We start from the raw sequence: 25,321 nt of genomic DNA on the forward strand, positions 1-25,321 counted from the left end.
CACTATCTTCTCATGCTGCCTTCTGAAATACAATAATATAACGATATAAATAGACACAACAGTCATCTCCAGTCAATCTGTCATTATCTTCTCATACTGTCTCCTGAAATACAATATTATAAAAAAATAAATAGACACAACTGTCATCTCCAGTCAATCTGTCATTATCTTCTCATGCTGTCTCCTGAAATACAATAATATAACAATATACATAGACACAACAGTCATCTCCAGTCAATCTCTCATTATCTTCTCATGCTGTCTCCTGAAATACAATAGTATACCAATGTAAATAGACACAACAGTCATCTCCAGTCAATCTGTCATTATATTCTCATGCTGTCTCCTGAAATACAATACTATAACAATATAAATAGACACAACAGACATCCCCAGTCAATCTGTCGTTATCTTCTCATGCTGTCTCCTGAAATACAATAGTATACCAATATAAATAGACTGAATAATAGACTAAATAAATATTTAATATAAATCGAAATAACTTATATGCTTCTTTAACATAACCGCGTATTGAATGAGTAATATAGTATGGACTGTTGATTTTCAAATTACAAGGAAAAATTTACTTTTGAAATATTGATATTCACGCTTTACCCCCCCCCCCCCCCCACCCCCCTTCCCTCTTTCTTAATAATTACCTTACAATAGGGCTGATTCTCAGAGTAATAGTTGGCATTTGTCTATCTGTCAAAAGAAATAAAATCTCTCCCTCTCGATCCTTATCTCTCTCTCTCTTTCTCTCTCTCTCTCCTTATCGGTCGCCATTCGTACGCTTTTTTCCGTTTACCTACCAAGTGTCCCGGTAGCTGGTCCTCCAAGAGAAAGTCAGTATTTGTTGGTTTCGTCAGCAACAGAGAACTGGTTGTATAATTCATAGAGCCTTGTCCCTTTGGTCAGTGTGATGGAGACGTAGGGGGAGGAGTTCCTTCCCTTGGTAAGTTGATGTATTACGTCATTTCCTTTAATGTTATTGTCGTGTTATATATAAAGAATTAATAAAACAAAATATGTTTATTTTAGGATTGTTGTCATATAAATCACCATACGATTTAAAGGTATGCAGAAATTTCATTTCAGCAATAAACTTACATGTTTTGAAATCAAAGTAGGGAAATCGTTACATAACGGGTATTGTATTTTACATGAATTGCTATTAACTTCACTTTAACTGATAAAAAATAAAATGCTAATAAAAACTGTTAATAATCAGAATAACTGTCATTCCAAACACAACATAAAATATCATATAGTTATGGAATGGGTTCAATGTAAATAGCAAATTCATGGTTGCCCGAGGGAGGGAAATATTTCTGCATCTGGAACCCTAATTCTTTAGGGTGTCATAAATTTGCTATATCCTCTGTGGCCATTCTATAACTGTATATAATTTACCTATCCAGTAGGAGTCATTGGCGTTACCAAACCCAGTTTTGTAGTCGGACCACGTTCTGTCGAAACTCACTGAACCACTGACCCGTTTTTGGATAGCCTAAGGATTTATGAATTATGTGGAGTAAATTTATGAAAGTTGTGAAGTCTTTGTTTGCTATGTTGTACTGTGAAGAATGTTTCAAATACTTTATTCATTAAAAAGTCATTCAAATTTAGCATATTCTCTTTATTAAATTACATGCAAATTTTAGAGTGAGCTCAAATTTAAAAGTTGACCTTTCTTTTTTTTTTTTAAAGGAATTCGATTTCACTGTTAATTTTCAAAATAATATTATCCAGAGTACATGTAGAAATGATTGCTTCTTAGGGGCAAAAATAACAGTTCTGAGTAGGGCCCGTATAGCCAGTCCGTCCGGAGAAGACAGGCAAGATATTCTTTGTACTTTATCTGATGATTTTCTTTTTTTTTTAAATTATCCATCATATAAAAATTTACTTTAATCATTCAATTCTCAACAATTATTTAAGTTTCGCCTGTACATTCATGATACTCTATACATGTTTTATTCTACTTTGTGGTGAAAAATATTTACTGACACAATGTTATTAACTTCTTGTAAGTTAGGCTAAAAAACATTCAATGTTCACTTTGTGTTAGTTTGTTTCAGAATAAAGATTTAACATTAGTTTTTCAGTGTTTCAAAATTCATAAATTATATAGTACCTGAAATTGATGTGTGTGTGAGAGAGAGAGAGAGAGAGAGAGAGAGAGAGAGAGAGAGAGAGAGAGAGAGAGAGAGAGGTCATACTGTCCACTCTCCTCCTTCAGTCACCATGTCACAATACACGCTGACCCTGTTCTTGATACCAAAGGGATTTATTACATATATGCCAGACTGTGTGTGTCCAAGTAGATAGTGATCTCTACAATCCCTCGTTAGATTTAAACCTGAAAGAGAATATAAATTTAAATTGTTTATAAACAAGGGAAAGAGAGAGAGAGAGAGAGAGAGAGAGAGAGAGAGAGAGAGAGAGAGAGAGAGAGAGAGAGAGAGAGAGAGAGAGAGAGAGAGAGAGAGAGAGAGAGAGAAATAGACAGCATTACCTTCATCTAATGTTTGCTCTTTCGTCCTATTAAGATATCGATAGATATCGGATATATTTTCATTAAGAAATTTAAGCTTTTGGTCAAGTTCCTGAAATCTACTTTGACAATTTTCTAAAAGTTTCCTGTCCTCCTGTCTTTGAGTACACAGGGAAAAGTGGCTCGCATGATTTTCATGCGATTGCCTTTTCGCATGAATTTCGTGCGAAAATCATATAAAAACCATGCGAAAAGTACAACATGCGAATTTCATGCGAATGTCCTTATACAATATTTATGCGAAATTCATGCGATTTTCATGTGACTAAAAGTTCGCATGATATTCATGCGAATACCAAATTATCAGTTTTTCATGTAAAAATCATGCTAAATTCGCATAAATATCATGTGATATTCATATACAAGAGAAAAAGTAATGAACAAAGAAATTGAACAATATTTATTCAGGTTTTTTTGCCACATTCAGTGATAAAAATTGCAAGTCTCTGATATCATATTGCTTGGATGTTCCTAGGTAATCCATTGACTTTAATGATAGCTGTGTTTACAGGCAGTTTTTCAGTACGTCTTTTTCAGTCTTGTGTCCTGACAAGCGTTTCCTACAAAGAAATTTTGATTATTATAAAATACTATTACCCATACTAATATTTCAATTGTTTAGGTCAGAGGGACCAGTTCCTAAATCAGATGACATTAAATACAATGAATTCAATTATATCACTTGAAAAGTCCAATTAGTCCATGTTTTGCCAACTTGTATTACTGAGTATGTTAAATGGTATATATGTTTAGAGCGAAACAAAAGACCATGTGTTAAGCACATTCATAACTGCATAATAGACTTTAACACATACAGTGTCTTATTGACCTACTTTATAATCCTGATATCAGGCTGCTATTGAACCAAATGAGATAAAATGTTTCATTTTAATTGTGATATTCCTATTGGATGACAATAAACATGTCATTGATGAATTTCTACATATGTGTCAGAACAAAACACACAGTCTGTGTATTTGTTAAGAGACTTGTAATGACAGTTAGTTAAAATAAAAATTAATTTTAAATTACTTACTCAAAATTTAGTAAACCTTCAAATAGATGTCACTAAGCATAAAAAGACCATTCGATTCACCTGGCTGCGTTACGTAGAACCTGAAATGAGAACGAATTCCGAATTTACTCTGAAATATTTCGTTGCAAGTTGAATTATCAATAAAAATGTGCATTATAAACACAAAATATGATAAACAATTAACAAAGCATACATATTTACCATTGTTTTAAGGAATTAGATCACAATTATCCAGAAGGAAAGTCTGGAATAAACCATAGAAGGGAGCTCTCGCTGACTCGGTTTTTTTTTTTCTGCAACAGGAAGTGCAAATGGAACCTGGCTATTCAGTTTCGTATTCATCCAAGAATCAGGAAATACCTTAATTTCTATAATTTTCGTCGTTCAAATTTTTATCTTGAAAATGTATCTCCGTTTCAAAGACGAACGTTGATGACTAAGTGATATAAATTTACTTTATGGAACCAAAGCTAGTTTTTTTATGGAATGCCGTACGTCACAAATTACGTCATCTTGCGGCTTAGAAAGCAGAAAGAAAGACAGAGCAGAATGTTTTCAACTCCATATTTTCTGTAAGTTTGTAAGATTCTCATCTTTTTTTAATACCAGATAGATGTAATAACTTTATTTGGGAATATCTGTTGACTTAATCATAGGCGCTTGGTTACAGGATGGTGTGTTTACTTTTGTGTATCTCTTGTGAAAGATAGACGACTTTCACATTTACAAAAGTTATTCCCCTTTGCGGGGTCAATCCGGGGTCAACTGGCGTAAGATGCTGTTTTCCCTCTATAACTTTACCAACTTTATGGGTCAGTACCCCAGAAATAAAATCTATACGAATATGCTCATTATGTTTTTCATGTTGCCCCATACTCTGGCAATACAGGTACAGATCGAAATTGTCATATATCCTAGTGAACCCATAAATCGTCCCCTTACGACATTTGACGTCGTAGTAACAACGAGCGCGTGCAAATTGATAAACAAACGTCAGTGCTAGTTATAGAATGGAATTGCTGATTAAATGTTAAAAATTATTTTTTCTTACTACTCTTCACAAAATTTTTAGAACTCTTCTACAAAATCAAACTTTTACACTTAAAAATATCACCCATACCCTATTTTCGTCCTTCAGATGTAAAACGGCCGCAGATGATTGGTCTATTTGTTTTCCCGTGATTTGTGATTAAAAAAGGATTGGAAAATCATTAAAATAAAAATTGTAAATTTTAATTGTTAATTTTGAATTTTTATTATCAATTTAAGAACATTAAATTGCTTTCGCTATTACCGACTCCGTTTTCTTTAACGAAATAAAAAAAAAACACGAACGTGCTTTCAGATTAACATTGTCAATGATGTCATGTTTGCTCATCAAATTACCTGATATGCAAATTATACAATGTTTTATTTTAGATTTTCCAAAATTCATTGACCTTACTTGCAAAAACCGATAGAAAATCAAAATATTTGATCAGTGCAATTCTGGCACAATCTGAAAAAAACACACCAAAAACAATAGGAATACTGTATTTTACTGCGTAGACTTGAATTGATCACCTATAATTATTAATAATGTGTGAAATATTCACGTTACAGGAAAAAAAAACTTTTCATCTACTAGTTCTGCAGTAGATGAGAATTAAAAGAGTTCGCAGAAAAGATCTTGTTTTACTTGATTATATCGTGAAGTTCGCCCGGATTAGTTATGCTTCAATGCACATGACGTAGCACCTGTCAAACTGGTAAAAATTGTGACAAAAATACATCTTCTTTGGTCGGCTCAATAAAATGAATCTTCGGACTGTTCAATAAAATAAATTCTTGGTTTGTAGAAATAAAATATTTTCTTCTTGATTACTTGACCAATTACTGACTTTTTTAGCAAGCAAGGGGGAAAGGGGGGGGGGAGGTGAGGACTGGCGACTGGGCAAGGTCAAAAGTAAATCTATTCAAACAATGTGATCATCAATGCTTGGTCATGTTGAAAGGTTGATTTTTTTTAAAGGGGGTGGTATAATGAATTCTTATGTATGGGAAATATTTTTGATTTTATATATTTGGTGTTATTTATTTGCCGTCTCAATAACATATTCCTGTATAGAAAAAATCTCGATTATATAAAACTGAATAAAAACAAAACACACACACACACAAGAAAGGGGAAAATCAGCAGGTGAGCACAGTATAAATTGTTTTAATTTGTAGTACCAACAGAATTTCTATTGTTGGAAGCATTCACAGCTGTTAGTTAAAGTGATTGTTAAAATCTTTGATTTTTGTGGAGACCATCATTTGCAGTGATGACTTAGATTTTTTTCTCTGAAATAATTACGAATGCCCGCATGGCCGCATAGTACGTCAACCAAACACAGGTAACGTCAATATCGTAGGTGGAAAGTGTATAGGATCCTTATGATTTTTGAGCGATGATTTCTTTTCATCAAATTCTTAAATTAAAAGCCCATGCACGTAATTCAATACAATGACAGGTATAAAATAATAAAATGAAGGAATATTTGATCTGGAAGTAATTTTGAGGAATTAATTGCCGTGTACACTTTCATTAAAAAATGGACCTTAGGAAAAATCAGATATTTTAAGTATTTTTATTTTATTTAAGTTTAATACTGGTTTAAACTGCAAATTCTGAAAAATAATTGCTGACAAAGTTACATCATTGTGTTCACTAGTCATAACAATTAAAAATGACGTCATCGATACAAAGTTCGAAACGTGCTGGTCTCGAGAAGTTTGGGGACGATTTTAGGGTACGGACGAATTTAGGGTACACAACGATAACGTTTGAATTTTAAAAATATAAACAGGTAATTTACAAAGGACAAAGAGGGAAAAATGAGCGTTACGCCGACAACGGGAGATAACTCTTAGGAATGTGAAATTCGTCTATTGGCTCGATACAGGTTCTCTGCTTTTCTTTCAATATTAGGCGCCTATTAAAAAGGCCTATTGAACAAGGGTAGGCCTAATGTTTTGGTTTTTTTTAATTCCTGTTGCACCGGGATCTGGTATATAAAATTAAACTGCAGCAATCAAATAACACACAAAGTGGCAAATCCAAGGGGGGGGGGTGTAGATAGAATGTTATATCGTTAAAATGATAAAATTAATTCTTAGGACCCGGTGAGAGCTTGTCCCGAGACACAGATTATTCTAACTACGGGGGTTGCAACTCTCCCTATGGATTTGCAAAAAAAAAAAGAAGAAGAAAGAATAAGAAGAAAGTCCCAAATTTTTGTTTGTTTGTGTTTTTACCATAGAAAATGTTTAGTTAAAAGCTAATGTTGTAATGTATAATGAAATTTGGTCGTGAATACAAAATGACCCCCTTATAAAATAGGATTCTCAGGTTCTGAGATCAATATTTTCCTTTCTTATATTATTCAAAAACTTTTCAGGTAATCCATACAAATACTTTTTATAGTTTAATCAATCTCCTCCTTTAAAAACTATATTCCACCCGGTATCCTATATTGAGTTATTTAACTACATGCACGTGTAAAATGTACATTATAATACCCCCCCCCTTTGAAAAATCCTTCAACTCCTCAACAAAAAAATACCCCACTATCCTGTCCACAAGTACCTGTGTGCATTCCAAAATATATGCAGATATAAAGAGGCTTACTTACATCTAGATTTGAAGACAGAAAGTCCTAGTCACATCCCTAAAATAAGTTGTACTGTACATATATTTACAAAATATTTATTTAAGTTTCGAAAATATTTATTAAATGTTGTATTCTATACTTACAGGTATAATTTGCTGGTAATAAACAGATCTATGCATGGCACTCCATTATACCACACTGATAGCTTTGTTACAACGCGAAATGTAATAACAACGCGAAATGTAATAAACCTTGATTATTACATTTTGCGTTATTAAATTTTGCGTTGAAATCAACGCAAAATGTAATAACGCAAAATGTAACAATACACATCTGAAGATTATTACATTTCGTGTTATTACATTTTGCGCCGAGATCAACGCAAAATGTAATAACGCAAAATGTAATAACACAATTTTTGGATTATTACATTTTGCGTTATTACATATTGCGTCGAGATTAAGCAAAAGGCAAGAACGCAAAATGTAATAACACTTTTTTTGGTCAGCCAGATTGAGTACAATTTTCAATAGTGTAGTGGTCGATGAAAAGAAAATAAAACAAAAGGAAAAAATAGATATATGCAATTTCTGACAATTAATAGATTTTTAAATATATTGATTTAATTAGCTACATGTATAAAAATCAATTTAATAAATGTATTTAAAGTATAGGTGTTGCAAATTAGAAACATGCATGTGTGGGCAGGGTTGTTAGGGGGTAATTTGACCAGTGTGCTTTTGCTTTTTTTAATGGACAAATGCAATGAGTTAAAAAAAATATTAATTTGTACTGGCAGATGTAAAATAATATAGAGCGGGAAGGGGTTTATTGACAATAATGATACCATACTGTTCCATGCAAATCACCAGCATTGCAGACAAGCAGAAACAACATTCTCTTTTTCCATCCAATGATAAAATGGATTGTCTCTGCGTGTCCACAGTAATACAGTAATAAACATACGAAGTAAACACCCCACTCTATCCCTACCCCCCTTGCTTGAAACACACATACACTTCTAATTTGTTAAACAATGTATGCATGCCGAACATGCATATCAAGAGCTTTTAATGAACCTATGGTCACTCTTTGGTAATTGAATATGTGTTATTGGTTATAAATTTAATCAAAAATCAAACTATCAAAAATATCCCAATCAAAGTTAAATTAATTCTGTATAATTAAGCACAGTGTATCCAATATAACAAGATCAGTCAGTAAAACGATACATTTAGAGTATTTATGTCCGTAAAAGCCCTAGCTTTGATCTCATTGTTTTACTTCTAAATATTTTAATAGTGTGTTTCCCATGTTCGTTACATGTATATATTTGAATCAATTTTTTTTATCTTTATTGTTATACGCAATAAAAAAATAATCTTATTTTTTTTTTATATATATATGTATTACATATTGTTTTATTACATTTTGCGTTGTCTTCAGTGCAAAAATAAAATAACGCAAAATGTAACAACGAAAAAGCACCTTATTACATTTTGTGTTGATCTCGGCACAAAATGTAATAACGCAAAATGTAATAATCTAAAAATCTTGTTATTACATTTTGTGTTATTACATTTTGCGTTGATCTCGACGCGAAATGTAATAACGCAAAATGTAATAATCCGGGTTTATTACATTTCGCGTTGTTATTACATTTCGCGTTGTAACATAGCTTCTCAAAGATTATAAATATGATACATGTAAACAGGTAAAAAAAGAAAACTAAGAGAGAAATATTTTTTGCAGAGCCTGAGGTATACATTGTTTGTTATTACATGTATAACAATTTTGTTATTACATGTACACATGTAGCAAAACCTTAACCATTCAGCTTATTAGCTCACCTGAGCCGAAGGCTCAAGTGAGCTTTTCTGATCAAAATTTATCCGTCGTCTGTCGTCGTCGTTGTTGTCGTTGTCGTAAACTTTTCACATTTTCATCTTCTCCTCAAGAACCACTGGGCCAATTTCAACCAAACTTGGCACAGAGTATCCTTGGGTTAAGGGGATTCAAGTTTGTTCAAATGAAGGGCTACGCCCTTTTTCAAGGGGAGATAATCATGAATTTGTTAAAAATTAATGGAATTTTAAAAAAATCTTCTTCTCCAGAACCGCTGGGCCAGGAAAGATGAAACTCATGTGGAAGCATCCTCAGGTAGTGTAGATTCAAGTTTGTTCAAGTCAAGGGTGGGGCCAAAATGGCCGACCCAAGTTTTACATAGGAATATATAGGAAAAATCTTTAAAAATCTTCTTCTCCAGAACCACTGGGCCAGGAAAGATGAAACTCATGTGGAATCATCCTCAGGTAGTGTAGATTCAAGTTTGTTCATATCAATACCCCCGGGGCAAGGGTGGGGCCAAAATGGCCGACCCAAATTTTACATAGGGATATATAGGGAAACCTTTTAAAATCTTCTTTTCAAGTACTTCAAAGCTATGATTAGTGATATTTATATGGAATCATCCTCAGGTAGTGTAGATTCTAATTTGTTCAAATGATGAACACCTGGAGGGGGGGGATTAATTCAAGCCAGATGTGCTCAGGTGAGCGCTGTGGCCCCTTGGGCCTCTTGTTTTTGCTTATCTTTGCATTTCTTTAATGTAAATACATGTATATAATCTTCGTTAATTTATAGAATACATGTTTTAAATAAAGTGACAAATGGATAAAGAACTAAATGTTATTGAACCTACAGACACTATCTGACATTTCTGAGTTTCTCTGTAGGCACAGTTACTTGTCATCACAAGGATCAGAATTCAAGTACCAAGGTAGTCCTAACTCCTAAATCTTCCCGATTGTCAAAAGTACATGTAAGTATTTTATAATATTTTTTGTTAGCTCGACACCTGAGTCGAAGGCTCAAGTGAGCTTTTCTGATCAAAATTTGTCCATTGTCTGTCTGTCGTCGTCATTGTTGTCATTAACTTTTCGACTTCTCAAGAACCACTGGGCCAAATTCAACCACACTTGGCACAAAGTATCTTTAGGTGAAGGGGATTCAAGTTTGTTCAAATGAAGGGCCATATGCCCTATTTAAGGGGAGATAATTCAGAAATAGTGAAAATTTGATGGTATGATTTAAAAATCTTCTTCTCAAGTACCACTGTGCCAGGAAAGATGAAACTTACAAGGAAGCATCCTCAGGTAGTGTAGAATCAAGTTTATTCAAATCATGACCCCCAGGGGAAGGGCAGGGCCACAATGGCCAATCAAAGTTTTACATAGAAATATATAAATTCTTAAAAATCTTCTCAAGAAACACTGTACTAAGTGTAATGTAGATTCTAAATTGTTCAAATCATGACCCCCGGGGATAGGGCGGGGCCACAATGGGGAAGCAAAGTTTTAAATAGAAATATATAGGAAAAATCTTTAGAAATATTCTTCTCAAGAACCATTGGGCCAGAAAAGCTGAAACTTATGTGGAAGCATCCTGGATACTGTAGATTCTAAATTGTTCAAATCATGATCCCTGGGGGTAGGGCAGGACCACAATGGGAAGTCAAAGTTTTATATAGAAATATATTGGAAAATTCTTTTAAAAATCTTTTTCTCAAGAAACACTGTACTAGGAAAGTTGAAACTTATAGGGAAGCATCCTCAGGTAGTGTAGATTAAAGTTTGTTCAAACATTATCTCTGGGGCAAGGGTGGGGCAAATAATACTGATCAAAGTTTTACATTGGAATATATAAGAATTAAAAAAAAAATCTCAATTCTCAAGATCCATATTATCAGGGACAGGAAAGATTAAACTCATATGGAATCATCCTCAGGTAGTGTAAAATTAAATTTGTTTAAATCATAACTTCCAAGGGTAGGTAAGGATCTCAATGGTGGATAATTACATAGGATAATTAAAGGAAAAATCTCAGGAACAGAAAAGCTATGTTCACAGTCATATTGACATGTAACCCTCCTCATGTATTGAAGATATAAATTTGTTCAAATCATGAGTACCCTTTGGTATAGGGATGGAAATGATGGGGTGTCAAATTTCTTAGTCGACCCACCACCCACACCTTTTCAGTAAAGTTTTCAATTCTGATCTGATTTGTGTGTTTTCTTAGCTGATATGGTCAGGTGAGCGATGTGACCCCTGGGCCTCTTGTTTAAAATTTTGACAATTATGAGTAAGCTGGGAATATTTCATTGAATTTTTCTCATCTAGCCTAGAAGCTTAAGTTAGCCCTTTTTATGCCCTTGTAAACAAAGTTTTGGGGTACATAGTTTTTCTCGTGTCCATCTGTCTGTCTCTCTGTCTGTCTGTTTGTCCACAAAAACGTTAACCTTGCCCATAACTTTTGATTTATTGAAGCCATGACTTTCATATTTCACATGTGTATTCCTTTTGACAAGACCTTTCTTTTGGTACCACCAAATTTGACCTCTTGACCCTGATCTTGGAGTTTGACCCACTTTTACATGAAAATTTTAAACTTTTACTTTGGCCATATTCTTTTGAACAGTAGACACTAGGACATTTATACTTCACATGTGTATTTTTTGAAAGACCTTTCATTGGATACCAACAACCTTGACCCTTTGATCTTGACCTTGTAGATTTCTGTACCTGTGAAAAACTTGAACCTTGGCCATAACTTTTGAATGGTAAGGGATACAGCTTTCATACTTCATATATGTAATCCTTGTGAGAAGACCCTTCATTGGATACCCAGAACTTTGACCCTTTGACCTTGACCTTTGACTTTGAACTACATTAAAAAACAAGCCTTGACCTTTACTTTCAAAGGGTTAGGGCTAGTGCTATCATATTTTACATATTTAATTCTTGTAACAAGACCTTTTATTTGATAACAAGAACTTTGACCCTTTGACCTTGACCATGGAGTTTGACCTAATTTAAAAAAATAATAAACCTTGGCCATAACTTCTGAAAGGTTAGGGTTAGGGCTTCCATACTCTACATAAGTAATTCTATGTGGCAAGATCTCAAGTAACTTAGCCCTTAGACCTTGACCTTGGAGATTTTTGTACTTATTAAAAAAAACTTTAATAATGGCCTCATACTATCAAATTTCACAATTGCTTTCCAGTAAGAATATTCGATTTTTGGTACCTTTTAATTAAATTTTGCACTTAAGAAAAGTTTAATATTTGCTATGTTGTCATACGGGGGCATCAGTGTTTCACAAACATATCTTGTTTTTGGTCAAAATTTGTCGTAAAATTTTTCATTTTCATGCATTGTTGATCGAAACTTTAAATGCATTTTATAAAAAAAAGTACAATTGTAAAAATTCCAGCTTTATATTAAAAGTTCTTAAATTTGTGAGATTTTCAATAATATGATACATTTCAGCTAGTGACACAAGAGAAGAATGTGGAGTAAATGCCAATAAAGGCTCGACTGCAGGGGTATACCTGACTTCTCAGAAATTTCTGGTTATCACCATCCAATTCAGAGGAGAAGACCAACTTCAAGGTGACTCTTATGTATTGGTAAGGATTGAAATTTAATTTCCTTAATATGGACACTTGAGGGATGCAAGTGTCAATTTATTGTTATTTGTTTTTAGACCTATTGCTTCTCTTTTCATCAGTTGTTGTGTGTCATCAGTAACAAATTATCCATTACTGACTGAACCATTATCAATCAAATTTTGCATGGTAAAAGTGCTTCTTGATAGAATGCAAACAAACTAAGTACATGTTCATGTAAAGTACATGTATAGTTATAATAAGAATTAAAGAGTTCCATTTCCAAAATTGTACATTTCGTTGCCCCTGGGTACCCAGTAATAGGTTCTGATGTTACAGTAGACATATCAAAAATGCAGTAATTCTTTGACAGTCATCATTTTCTGCTCCTAAGTACTAAGCAAATAAACTTAATGCATATTACATATATTATTTTATCCTATGTTTATGCCTTTATATATGCCTATATGACATCTTAAAGTGAGTTCTGAAGTTTCTGAAATGCAAGGCAAACTTAAAGGTCATGGTCAAAAGGTCAAAATTGTTAGCATCTGAAGGAAGGTTTTGTCCTAAGGAATAAACCTGTGGAATATGAGAATTTTAGTATTAAGTGTTAAAAAGTTATGTCCTAGATTATATTTTTTAAAAGTGGGTCAAACTCTTAGGTCAAGACCCAAAGGTAAAAAAAAACTCATTGAAGGGGCTTGCCTCAATGATTACAAAATAATGTGAAGTATCAGATTGATAGCACTAACTGTTCAAAATTATAGCCTAGGTTAAAGTTCAGGGATTTTTTTTGTAAAAGTGGATCAAACCCTAATATCAAAGTCAAGAGGTCAAATTTTATAGTACCCCGAAAAAGTTCTTGTTACATGAAATACACATATGGAATAGGAAGCCAAAGCCCCACCTACTCATAAGTAATGTGTTAAAAGGTTAAATAGACAGAAAGATCAGGACATACAGTACAAAAACAATATTAACTCAACAATCTTTGATAACAGAGGCTAAATTAGTGCATAATTCTTCCATGACCGTTTAAATAATAAAACAGATTCAAACTTATTCCTTTAAAAAGTTGAACTTTGAAGATATAAAATTCATGACTAGTATGTCTTAATAATATTTTTAGATTTATTTCTGTTCTTTGCTTTACAGAGAGCTTTCGCTGATGGACACAAATTGTTCAGAAAAAATCCAGCTACCACAGCCACAGATTTCTGGCTTGCATTCAGAAGGAACATAGATACAATGGTAGGTAAATTTTGCTTTTAAATTCCCTTGCAAGAGATACAAATTGCATCAGATATAGGTCAATGAAACAGAGACAATTATCTCAAGGTTTAATTGATACCTAACACAAGATTGTTTTTAAGTTTAAAGTCATTTGCCGGAAAATTGTTTTCATTTTTTGTCAATAATTTTATACTTAAGAAACATTATAATTATACTTTTAATTATGATTTATGATGTATGATTTTGAATTAATTATAATTTATGATGTATGATTTTTAATTTTTTAAAGATCATTTACAATGTAGGCAATATAAATTCAACCTTTTACCAAATTGAACTTAGGGGTGATATGAGATTGCTATATCTACATTTGTACATATTTTATGTTACCTTGATAAATAGGGAAATATTGACTTTGAAAATGCAGTTGTAAAATTCATGACTGCATTTCATTTACCGGTACCCAGTAGTCATTACAATTATTTTCTCTTGCAGATGAAACAATCTCCAGAAAGATGGGTGGCCCTTGAGCAGAGAATGTTAAAAAGAATTAGAGCATTCAATAAAGAAGATTAAGAAACAGAATGTGTCCAGTTGTTTGTTCATCAAAAGAATAACTTGGATAATCATAGTGGTGCTTCCTCAAAATCTGCATGTGTTCAAATTAAGCAGTTTCAAATTAAGATTTAGATAAAGCTCATTAAGTCATTTGCTGGATCAGATTTTGAGATTGTACTTATTGCATTTTTCTGAATATCAGTAACAGTGAAACCTTGATGATTAGTTGTACAAATTCATATACAGATCTAAGTATTAGAATTTCCTAATACTTTTCATCAAATGGATTAAAAGAATTGAAAGTCCAATATACAAGGAAAAATATATACTAAGTACATCACATGGATTTGATATGAATATATTATGATATTCACATGAAATTCGCATGAAATTCATATGAAAATCTGTAAAGAAAGTAGCAAAAATATTCATATGAATTTCATGCGAATTTTTATTCGCATGATATTCGTGCGAATTTCTTGTCAAAATCGCATGATATTTTCATGCGAATATCATGCGTGGTCCTTTTTGTCTCCTTTTCATGGGAAGAATTCGCACGATATTCGTGCGAATTTCATATGAAGTTCATGCGAGCCACTTTTGCCTGTGTATTAACCTCCCTTTTCCATGATTCTACCGTGTTCTGAAAAAGTTTTGTCAGGCCTAAGAAAATCAATCTCTTTTTTCAATGTTTCTACCTTCCGCTATAAAGTGGTGTTCTGACTTAAAGTATCCATCTGCCTTTTCAATGATTCTAACTTCTGTGCTAAAGTGTTGTCTTGAGATTTGGTAGCAACCAGTCTTTTCAACGTTTCTAGCGTTTGTTGTCCCATGGAGACTGTCGTTTTTGTAGACGCCATGTTTCTTTTCAATGACCTGACGTCATCCATCACTACCGTGACGTCCCTGACAACGGATATCCGGATCAAGGTTTCCTGGTTGATGATCTGCCGGAGAACGTCTATTTCCCTGAAACGTCTTTTCTGGAACTGAACCGTGGAGTTATCATCACAAGCGCAAATAGTGGAAGAAATTATCATAGAAATAATTAATTGAATGAATACTTTCATTTTCAAATTTAGATGCGAACTAACCAGATCAAAATGATACAGTATATCTGTCAGGGAACTGACTGTACATTATATAGATATGTTTAGGGATTTCCCTTAAATTAAGCACTGATAGAGGAATCAAATATCAGCTTTAAAGCCTTGCTTGACTAAAGCAATCAAAGGTAATAGATATGAATATAAATATATGACTTTTTATTCATTTATTTCTTAAGGCATATATGTTAAGAAGAAACAAAAATATCTTTTAAAAGAAGAGAGAGAGAGAGAGAAAGAGAGAGTTAATTTACCTTTCTCACCATCACATGTTATATAAGGATGCTCACTCCTCCATGGCACCGGATCAAACCTTTGATGTTTAAGAGGTCTGTGTTTGCTATGAACCTATATTGTATTGTTAAATGGACTCTGAGCTTAAATACTGTTCGTTATCTACATTTATTTCATGTATGGCTCCAACTCGTTCGATACGGAGAACATCCTTTACGTGCAAAAATTTATTTAAAGTTATTTAAAAGAAATGGTGAAAAAAAAAATCAAAATTGTGTTTAAAGTTATCATTAGTAAACTCTGTGGTCGATACGTTGACTTTGCCAAAAATTAATTTAAATTTATCATGAAGTCGGATGCAGACTGATGTTTTTTCATGCACATTACTATGCCAATATCTACACACTGATTTTTTTACTTATTTGTTCCCGTTTCTACGAAAAAGGAGCAGCAGATGACTTGTTTTATTAGACTCCCATCTTCCCTATACTAAAATCATAGGTCCTCTGTTGCAACCACTATTGAAATATTGACCACTATTGAAATAACTTACGTATAAATGTTTCTACTCATATTTTTCTATAAAATAGGTATTATATATTTTATTGATAAGTCATCTTCCTGTTTGTGTACGGAGGCGAGTCCTTGAACATCAGTTAAGCGTAAACTGTAAAAAGTATAATCTATTGATCTACTTCATAACATAAATAAACTTTTTTTTTCTATCGCAACTATTTACATGCGTTAAGCGAATGTCAAATAAAATTTCCATAGTCGTAGTTTTTGACAAAAATTTAAATCGATGATGTTTTTAATTGTTTCCATTCTTATTCAATTATTGCTGTACATCTCACTTTACTAATGAATATAGCATCCGCTGATATTTTATAAATATTTTACATACATGAAATATCTTAATGTTTGGGAATCAATTTCATCTTAAAATTTAAAACCTTCGAATAGTTCTTGAAAATATTTATAAAAGACACCACCCTTTTATGCATTTTCTTTTAATATCATCAATTAAAATCCAATTGAATATACCTATTTACCACTGCCTGTGTTCATTTCGACAAAAGAAAATCACGAACCGATTTTCACAACTTTATAGAAATGAAGCAATTTATATTCTGCCAGTGAACTTGATCTTGCTTAAAGGACCTTGAATGATTGGTCTTGCAAACATGTATTACAGAAAGAAAATTTAAATAGAAAAGACTTTTGAACTCAATATGACCTTTTATGTTAAACAGTGAACAGGTGAAAAGTAGTTCTGATAGTGTGTTTCCAAATATTTTGGCGAAAATCTAATGAGAAAGTAACTGATTGAATGATTAAACGGCTATTTTTTCAAAGTTAAAAAAACCCAATAGTTTATCTAATGACAAAAGTTATTGATTCTATATGAAGGAAACTATTTTAACAATAGAGTTAAATAAAATAATAAAAAAAATAGGTAATTAATTTTTTTTTATGTTCACTTTTTCTGCATTTGCCGGTAGAATTAAAGCATCATTTTTGCATCAATAAATTAAGTTGCAATTATTGGTTTCATAGAGTGAGTTTTGTGTAAATTTAGACAGTTTTAAAAAGTTTCTAGAGATAGTGAAGTTTAAAGTACCCCGAGGCCAATGCAAAGGCAAACTGTTTTCAGATTTACCCGCTCTATCGAGTAAAATACTCTTCATCCCCCCTTTGATTTATGAAATAATTGACTGTCTTCCTAGGTAATCAGGGAGAAAGAAACCAAGAGAAATGTATTCATTTAAAGTCATGATTACGTTTGAAGACGCTTTGATCAGCTAGAATTCAAATTGTTGTCAGGAAATAGACTCTTAATAAAAACAAGAAAATACAATACTAAGTTTATATAAAAAAAACTTTATATTTGTCATTGACTGAATATTTCCCTGTTTTAATCTGTAGGAGAGTTTCTACGTATTGTATTAAAACGTAAACTTTAAAAGATATCGTAATTTATTGCCTCACGAAAACAAGGCTTGTTTGGGATTAAGTGTCGCGATGTGCGACAGTTAGCAAGCTACATTTTCATCAATTTACTGATAGAAAATATAAAATTATATTGATTTTACTTCCTTAATATGTTTCACGTGTATAATATGAGCAATGCGGGTTTAACTTTTTATTCTGCCTTCCTACATTGCAGCATTAATTATTTGTCTTCTAGAAAATGAAATTTTCCAAAAATAATTGGGTTCATTCATGTTCATCTATTAGTATATTAGTCTCTGCATATATTAAGCTAAAAAAATAAAAATATGGTTGGGGTGTACTTGTAATAATATTCACTGGATATACGTGCGAGATATATATACATTTTAAGTTCTGATTTATGACATTTGATGGAGGGTATGTGGATACAAAAAAGTATTTAATATCAAAAAGTATAAAACAATATAAAATAGGGGCATTGCAAACAAGGACCCCCAAAACATCAGAGGTTGGATCGGGTGCCATGGAGGAATGAGCATCCCCTGCTGACCCGTCACACCCGCTGTATGCTCCTTGTCATGATCGGGAAAAAACGGAGAATCCGTCGTAAATTCAATGTATAAAAATGGACTTACATTAGAATGAAACACGTCGGTCAGCATTTGACTCGATGAGTGTTGATAAGATTATATTTGACTAGTTCTCGGGGACCAGCCATCATAAAAGAACAGAAAGATACATTGCAAAAAAGAAAAAGATTCTTTTTTTATAAGAAAAAATCGATAAAGATAACTTTCTATATGAACTGCCTACATTAATGTATTCAAATGACCTTCTTTATTTTTAAAACATTAATCGGCACGTAGATTTAAAGGTCAAGGAAACATTGTTTCATGAAAATTATTTTCTTTTATGTGGTGGATTCAAATGCTTATTTCCATTATTAAATATGTGTAAATCTTATAGCAGTACTTAAAGTATGAACCATTTAGATTACGACGCGTAACAGATAAAACAAATTTTGATATATTATCACAATATTACCGGTATACATGTGATGGAAGAATATCACAAAGTAGATCCAGTATTCCTAAAACGAATGACAATAAATAATCCATGAAATTTATCTTTGTGTCCTAGATATTTTTTAAGCTTGAAAAAAGTTTTCCAATATATATGAATTGCTTTTTCATACTTTTGTAATATACACAATATCACTTTATCCTTTACTGTCTTCATGAGAAAAATGATCACTGAAATATGCACCTGTAGAAAAGATTCTGAAAGTGTTTAGGTTAATTGTCACACAACATACGAGTTCTTCACATATTTTTAAAGGGATATCCTGAGTCTTGATAATACTTGTTGACAAAATTCACCAAGGAAATATATGACATATATTATTAAGGAGTTGCATAATATTTTAGAACCGGATTATATTAGTATATCTTTGCGCATTTTCCTTGGAATACTTTGTAGAATGTCTGGTTGGTTACATCCCGGAATTTAATACGAATTGCTCTTTTAATCCAGTTCTCCAGTTTTCAAATGTCCAAATATCGAATAAGAAAAAAAGCTTATCATATATGAACAGGTAAATTTAAAGCATGAATTTGCGAAATTTCCTATCTTTTTTTTTTTTTTTTTTTTTACCTTGAGGTGAACGTCCTTTTAATTCTAACTTTTATGATAAACGAATATCATTCAAAAAGTGATGTTGGAAATAATGAATGTGAATAAATGTATTGCAGTAATGATTATTTTACATTCATTCATTTGACATTGTAAATATTGATTGCTGCAGATTCTCACTTTTAATTCACTGTAGTGCATCTGTTAACTTGTATTTTATTCAATACGTAAAATCAAATGTGTACGAATAAATTTGATCTTAAAAACCAATGACGTTAACGTACAGTACCTGTCTATAAGTGAGTCATAACTACATTTTTACACTATGTATTTTATTGAAAACCAATTTTTGTAAAAACTTGTTGTGAGGTCAATTTTAGATAACGGAATCAAGCAGAATTGTTCATTTTTTTTTGTCTTAAAATGCTAATCATTGACAATAAATTATGAAATTTCTAAGACATAAATTTCTAACCTCAAATTACTATGATTTCTTTACAAATTAGAGTCTTTTTTTTATTATTTCACACTTGACCTGTGATATCACGATAATGCCTACAGATAAAATGTTTTGAAGTAATGTGAAGAAACTGCAAAATTTGAGCAACAAATAAAATTGTAATAATACTTTAGAAAAATGCGTCCTTCAATGAAATACATTGTGGAAAAATAAAACTATGACTCACTTGTGGCCAGGTTTCTTATTCTGTTTATTCCTTATATATTGTCAGGAGAACTTTGCATAGGTTGATTGATTTATTTATTACACACCTCAATTTGGTTAACTTCAATTTATCTCATGTTTTTTTTTCTCTGGAAAGTCAGAAAAACAATGTTTTGTTGCTTGCTTCTTATTATATAAGGCTACTTTTATAGCTAACCGAAAATATAAAATCATGAGAAACCGATGGAGAAATTCGAACAGCAGAAAATTAACGGTTATGAATACTATTTATAAGTCATGTGTTATGATAGCGGGCGTATAATTTTGAAGTTAGAGTTTAAATAAGTATATACAGGGGTGGTATTTTTTTTTTATTTTAGATTTAAAAACGTTTATTAAATCTCGAGACTGTTGTTAACAGGAAGAAACCTCCTTAACCAAACTTGTTCTCTAATCTGCATGACATGATTCATACATGTGAACATAGATTATTTTTTTGAGTGATGCTTCATTTCATATCTAAATTCTCTGTCAAGCGGTTGACACGAAAGAGATCTTATTACAGTTATAGGATGAATATTTTCATTGAAATCATCCTCAATAAAAACATTTGTTAGAAAAGATTATTTGTAAACTTGTAATTTGATGGAAATCAACTGATCCACTGATAAAGTTGCTTTACGTTCCCTGGTATTTTAAAAGGATGATGAATAAATATAAATTTAATATAATAAAAAAAAATAGATTGCATTCATTTATTTATAACATTTTTACATTGCCAATGATCATATATCCATCGAATATTTAAAAGTTAATACTATGATTGTATAAAATTTGTTCAAATGAAAATTCATTTAACACTGCAAATTTTCTAATAAATGCAGAGACATTGTTGAGTATCATAGCTCAATTAATGAGTCTCCTTTTTTGTTAACATCTTCCCCTTTTTTCTTTGTCTCTCATTGAACTAAACTAAATTTTGTGTGACTGTATTTATTTTCAAATACTTAAGCACGTGCTTTATTATTTTGGTACAATCAGGTAATCTCTATGAAAGAAAGGGTTTAAGCAAGGACATAAAACATTACTTTATTGTTCACATTCTTAAATCCTTTTATCACTTTAATTTATATCCAAATTGACTTGATTTTAAATAGATTTACAAATGTTACATTTTGTTATTCTTAATGGTAAGGATTTAAAAGGTAAAGAGCCGATCAAAAAGACTCATACTCTTAATGAATATTCGAATTATATTGCATTTAAAATTTAGAACTTTAAAATGTAATTAAAAAATAACGAAGTACAACGAAGCATTTAAGAGCTGTATTAAAGGGTGGGGTCTCGTTTACGAGGATTGTCCGTAAAATTAGTTGACTACATTGATAATTTCTGAAAAAACATTCATATAATTTATAAAACTTTTGTTTTCATACAATTTGTGTTTCATTTTATGAATATGCGTGATTTAAAGGAAATGTTTCCCATTTCTATTTTTTTCTCTGTGATAACTCTATGAAAGTTAGCGGAATTGATTTCTTAATGATTCTACCGGTATGTTAATTAGGCAGGGCGATAGGTCAGGAACTCAGGAGGGCTAATATGCACGCGAATCTCCTGCCGCTGCCATTGTGTTTGATGTCAGTGGCCGAGGACTATTGATATTGGCATTGTAGTCCCCGTTTAATTAAAATCTATGTCTACATTTTTAAAATATAAATCTAAAATATTTTTTTCACAATGAAATGAAAATATAAATATCCACATGGAATAATTTCGCCCGTCATGGAAATATCCAATGTTTCTGGCTATCATTGATGCCCCGACATACCATACTAACTAGACAATGATTCCTTAAAAACCCATAAATAGTTGTTTTTATTAGTTACATAAAAAGACACAAGCTCACACCCAGAGGAATAAAACGAAAATCCGTGACTTTACCCAACGTCAAAAACGAAATACCAACTTCTCTTAAAAAACGACCTTAAAGTACGAAAATACGGCAAAATCACGTTACGAATGAATTTTTTGCAGAACTGCAATCTTGGAATGATACTCTTCCTTCACGCATGTCATCTTGTAAACTGTCCCATCTGTCCAAAAATCTTATAATCCACTTGAATACCAATTAACGGCTTCCTAAACTATGTTTCCTGAGTGTTTCAAGAATTTATGTGTCTCTGTTGGGGATTTTCCAAGGTCTACACAAAATTTTATCTATGCTCTCTGCTCCACCTTTTCTGAAAATATCCCCTTTTCGAGAAATGCAGATCCTGTCTTGAGAGATTCTGTGGTCGATTTCTCAGCCATATTGAAACTTTGGACGTTCAAATTTTGCGGGATTTATGTTATAAATTTTGCCAACCTCATTGTGTATAAGCCCTCAAAATTGACGCAGAAATTTACAAAATGCAAATTTAAGAGCAATATATGTTACTTGAAGAAGGATATTAAGATAACAGACAGTATTCAATATCTAAGTCATAAAACGATACAAAACAGGAGCAGAGAAAAATACAGACCTCCGAAAAATCATAAATGGGATCAGGTGCCATGGAGGAGTGAGCATCCCCTGCCGACCGGATACACCCGCCGTGTGCTCCCTGACATGATCAGGAAATAACGGAAAATCTGTCGTCAATTCAGTGTTTAAATAATGGACAAACATTAAGTATGAAAAAAAACGTCAGTCAGCATTTGACTCAATGATAAAATGTATTTGATGACAAGGTCGTTGTATACGTTGCTAACGAGACTGATGATTTCATAAACTTGCTTGTCAATAAATTGCAATAAAGTTAAGAAACATGTGAGTGTTTCAAATGACCCCTTAAATGAATATCTTAATTTTACGTGATACATAGCTTTGATTTGTGAAGTTATACATGCAACATTTAGTGGTAATTTTAAATTTAATCAAAATGCCGTTAATTTAGAAATATGACATTATAAAGTCCAAGTTTTCCCACAAATTTAGTATGTATTTTGTCTAAAACTGCTTATTATCGAAAAGTTTTTTTCAGAATATATTGAGCGCAGACTAGAAATAAATTAAACTTTATATTATTACCAAAGACGTACCTATCCTATACTAATTATTGACAGAAAAATATATATGTCCTTAACTGTACCCCATGTTCCCATTAGAAAAAACATCAACAAAATATATTTTGGGGTATTATTTTAATTTGCTGGCAAAAATAGCATTATTTCTCATTTCATTTACAACCAGTGAGTGCATATCAATGTGAAAAATTTATTGGAAATACTTCTAGATAATCTTTTCTGCAAAATAAATATTAATTTAAGGATAACAAATTTACTTCATATCGTATGAAATGGGATGCCTACGTCATAATGACTTTTGTCAAAAACCTATCAATCAACCTAATGTTACATTCATTTTTTTTACAAATTGAAGTAATTTTGAAAGAATAATATTCCTTTTTTCTTACATCATTTGAAAGAGAATTAAACTTTAAGCAATGAATTTAATAGCTTCGCGGTTTATAAAGCGTAAACTGCCCCAACCCAGTTTATACCACATAAAATGGTTAACTTTTATTTTATTGCTTAAATTCGTAGAGAAATATCATTATTATGAACGTGTCTTATTAGATTTGCTATTAAAGTCTATTACCAAAACATCCCAATTTTCTGTCAATAAAATGTAGAATTTTGAAAAATACTATTTCATAAATCAATTTTACTTTAATTTCACTACTTTACTGCCACATTATTTTTAACATTATTTTTGTCACTCTTTCATAAATCAGAGAATCAAAAACTATACCCTGAGCTATCACCAATCTACGGAAATAATCAAAAACAACACATCGCCATTGTTTGAAACTAGTTTAAAATGAGTTTAATACAATATTGTATTTAACTACTGACCACATGAAATAGTTGTATAAATCCTGACCCAGACAACATTCAGATAAGGTAAAATATCACCATAAAACCAACATAAACAGAGATTTAAATTGCTACTAAAGAGCAAGTCTCCTTTTAGGATCTTCAATGTCACAATTAGATAAAATATCGACCTTTTACTTTTTTAAAATATTAATTTTTCCCCAAACGACGATTTGATAATTCTACTTTACAAACGTTTTTGATCAACCCTTGTATGCTTTTATTTTAAAATCATGTGGCTAGTCCTTGCATATATATCAAGTCTTACTCTATATTCATCCTTTAGAATAAGAAATGACAAATTAGAAATTATGAAATTGATAGCAAAAGAAACATTATTGTGTACATCCCGCTAATTATATTTAGAAACGGTAGGAGAAGAAAGTACAAGAGACAAAATTACAAGTTCCTTAATTTGTAGACTTGCATAAAAAAATGGGAAGATGTACTGAACTGAGCCTCACAATTGTTGATAAAGAGTATCTTTCCCACCAAAAAAGCTTGGCAAATGTAATTTATCGAGAAGATCAGCATAATTATTTTGTGTATTATAAAGTCAGTGAGAACTCTGAATTTCCCCTACTTTCATTTTTAGAAGTAACTGCAGACAGACGCATTTTGCCGGAAAATGAATCTGACTTGCCACGTCGAGATTTTAACTAAGGAAAGACAAGCTGACCTGCTTTAATCTAAGGGGTCACTGCTAAACGAAAATTATGGACATCGCTATGAGTTGAAACGTTAACATTGTCGCCTATGGGAAAACAATTAGTGGACTGTACCCTATTCGAAATCCTCTACTTCCAAGCGTAATGAATTTAGAAGAAAAGCCAGAAATTAACGGCAAAGTTCGTGAAAACAAACTTTGTTGAAAAAGCAGAAGCATTGAATCATAAGAATTAAATGTTCTGCAGATTTTCTAGATAAAATAGGACAATGTTCAATGCTCGTAATATAATGCCCTATCGATGATGTCCCGGTGCTTTAAAAACTCATACATCTTACTTTTTTAACAAACAGAAAACAGAACAGCTGTAAAATCTTTATCATCACGATACTCTACTTTTCTCGATATAAATCTAATGATTCATCGTGTACATGTTGATATCCCCGTAACAATTTCTCCTTTAAAAAATAGAATTTCCACGATATATTCTTTAGACAGGGTTCTCCACATTTGAAAATTTAACCATAGACGACGCTGCGCGAGAGCCAAAAACACGAGGAACGATGTGACCGAAAACATGAATGTGTGTTTGACTACCTAACCGGTAATATTCAATCAATACTCATATATTGCAACGCAAAAAAAAGTTAAAACAACTAATCTTAAAATA

At 32.0% G+C, this 25,321-nt stretch overlaps 3 long non-coding RNA genes across 3 annotated transcripts; 1 reads left to right on the plus strand and 2 right to left on the minus strand.

Moving 5' to 3' along the window:
- Window positions 1-411: 411 nt before the first annotated feature.
- Window positions 412-1,647, minus strand: LOC134267793 (uncharacterized). The gene is made up of 3 exons (XR_009992228.1): window positions 1,414-1,647; window positions 813-980; window positions 412-427 (listed from the first exon to the last, which is right to left on the minus strand). It is a non-coding gene; the product is annotated as an uncharacterized LOC134267793 (long non-coding RNA).
- Window positions 1,648-2,961: 1,314 nt separating this feature from the next.
- Window positions 2,962-4,141, minus strand: LOC134267794 (uncharacterized). Its single transcript, XR_009992229.1, has 3 exons — window positions 3,795-4,141; window positions 3,594-3,673; window positions 2,962-3,117 (listed from the first exon to the last, which is right to left on the minus strand). It is a non-coding gene; the product is annotated as an uncharacterized LOC134267794 (long non-coding RNA).
- A 4,761-nt stretch (window positions 4,142-8,902) lies between these two features.
- LOC134267795 (uncharacterized) lies at window positions 8,903-15,058 on the plus strand. The gene is made up of 5 exons (XR_009992230.1): window positions 8,903-8,942; window positions 9,964-10,049; window positions 12,562-12,701; window positions 13,839-13,934; window positions 14,412-15,058. It is a non-coding gene; the product is annotated as an uncharacterized LOC134267795 (long non-coding RNA).
- The last annotated feature ends 10,263 nt before the right edge of the window (window positions 15,059-25,321 follow it).

Source organism: Saccostrea cucullata, unplaced genomic scaffold (assembly GCF_032062105.1).
Source record: "Saccostrea cucullata isolate Sc308-1 unplaced genomic scaffold, CSIRO_AGI_Scuc_v1 ctg9752, whole genome shotgun sequence".
NCBI classification, from domain to species: Eukaryota; Metazoa; Mollusca; class Bivalvia; order Ostreida; family Ostreidae; genus Saccostrea; species Saccostrea cuccullata.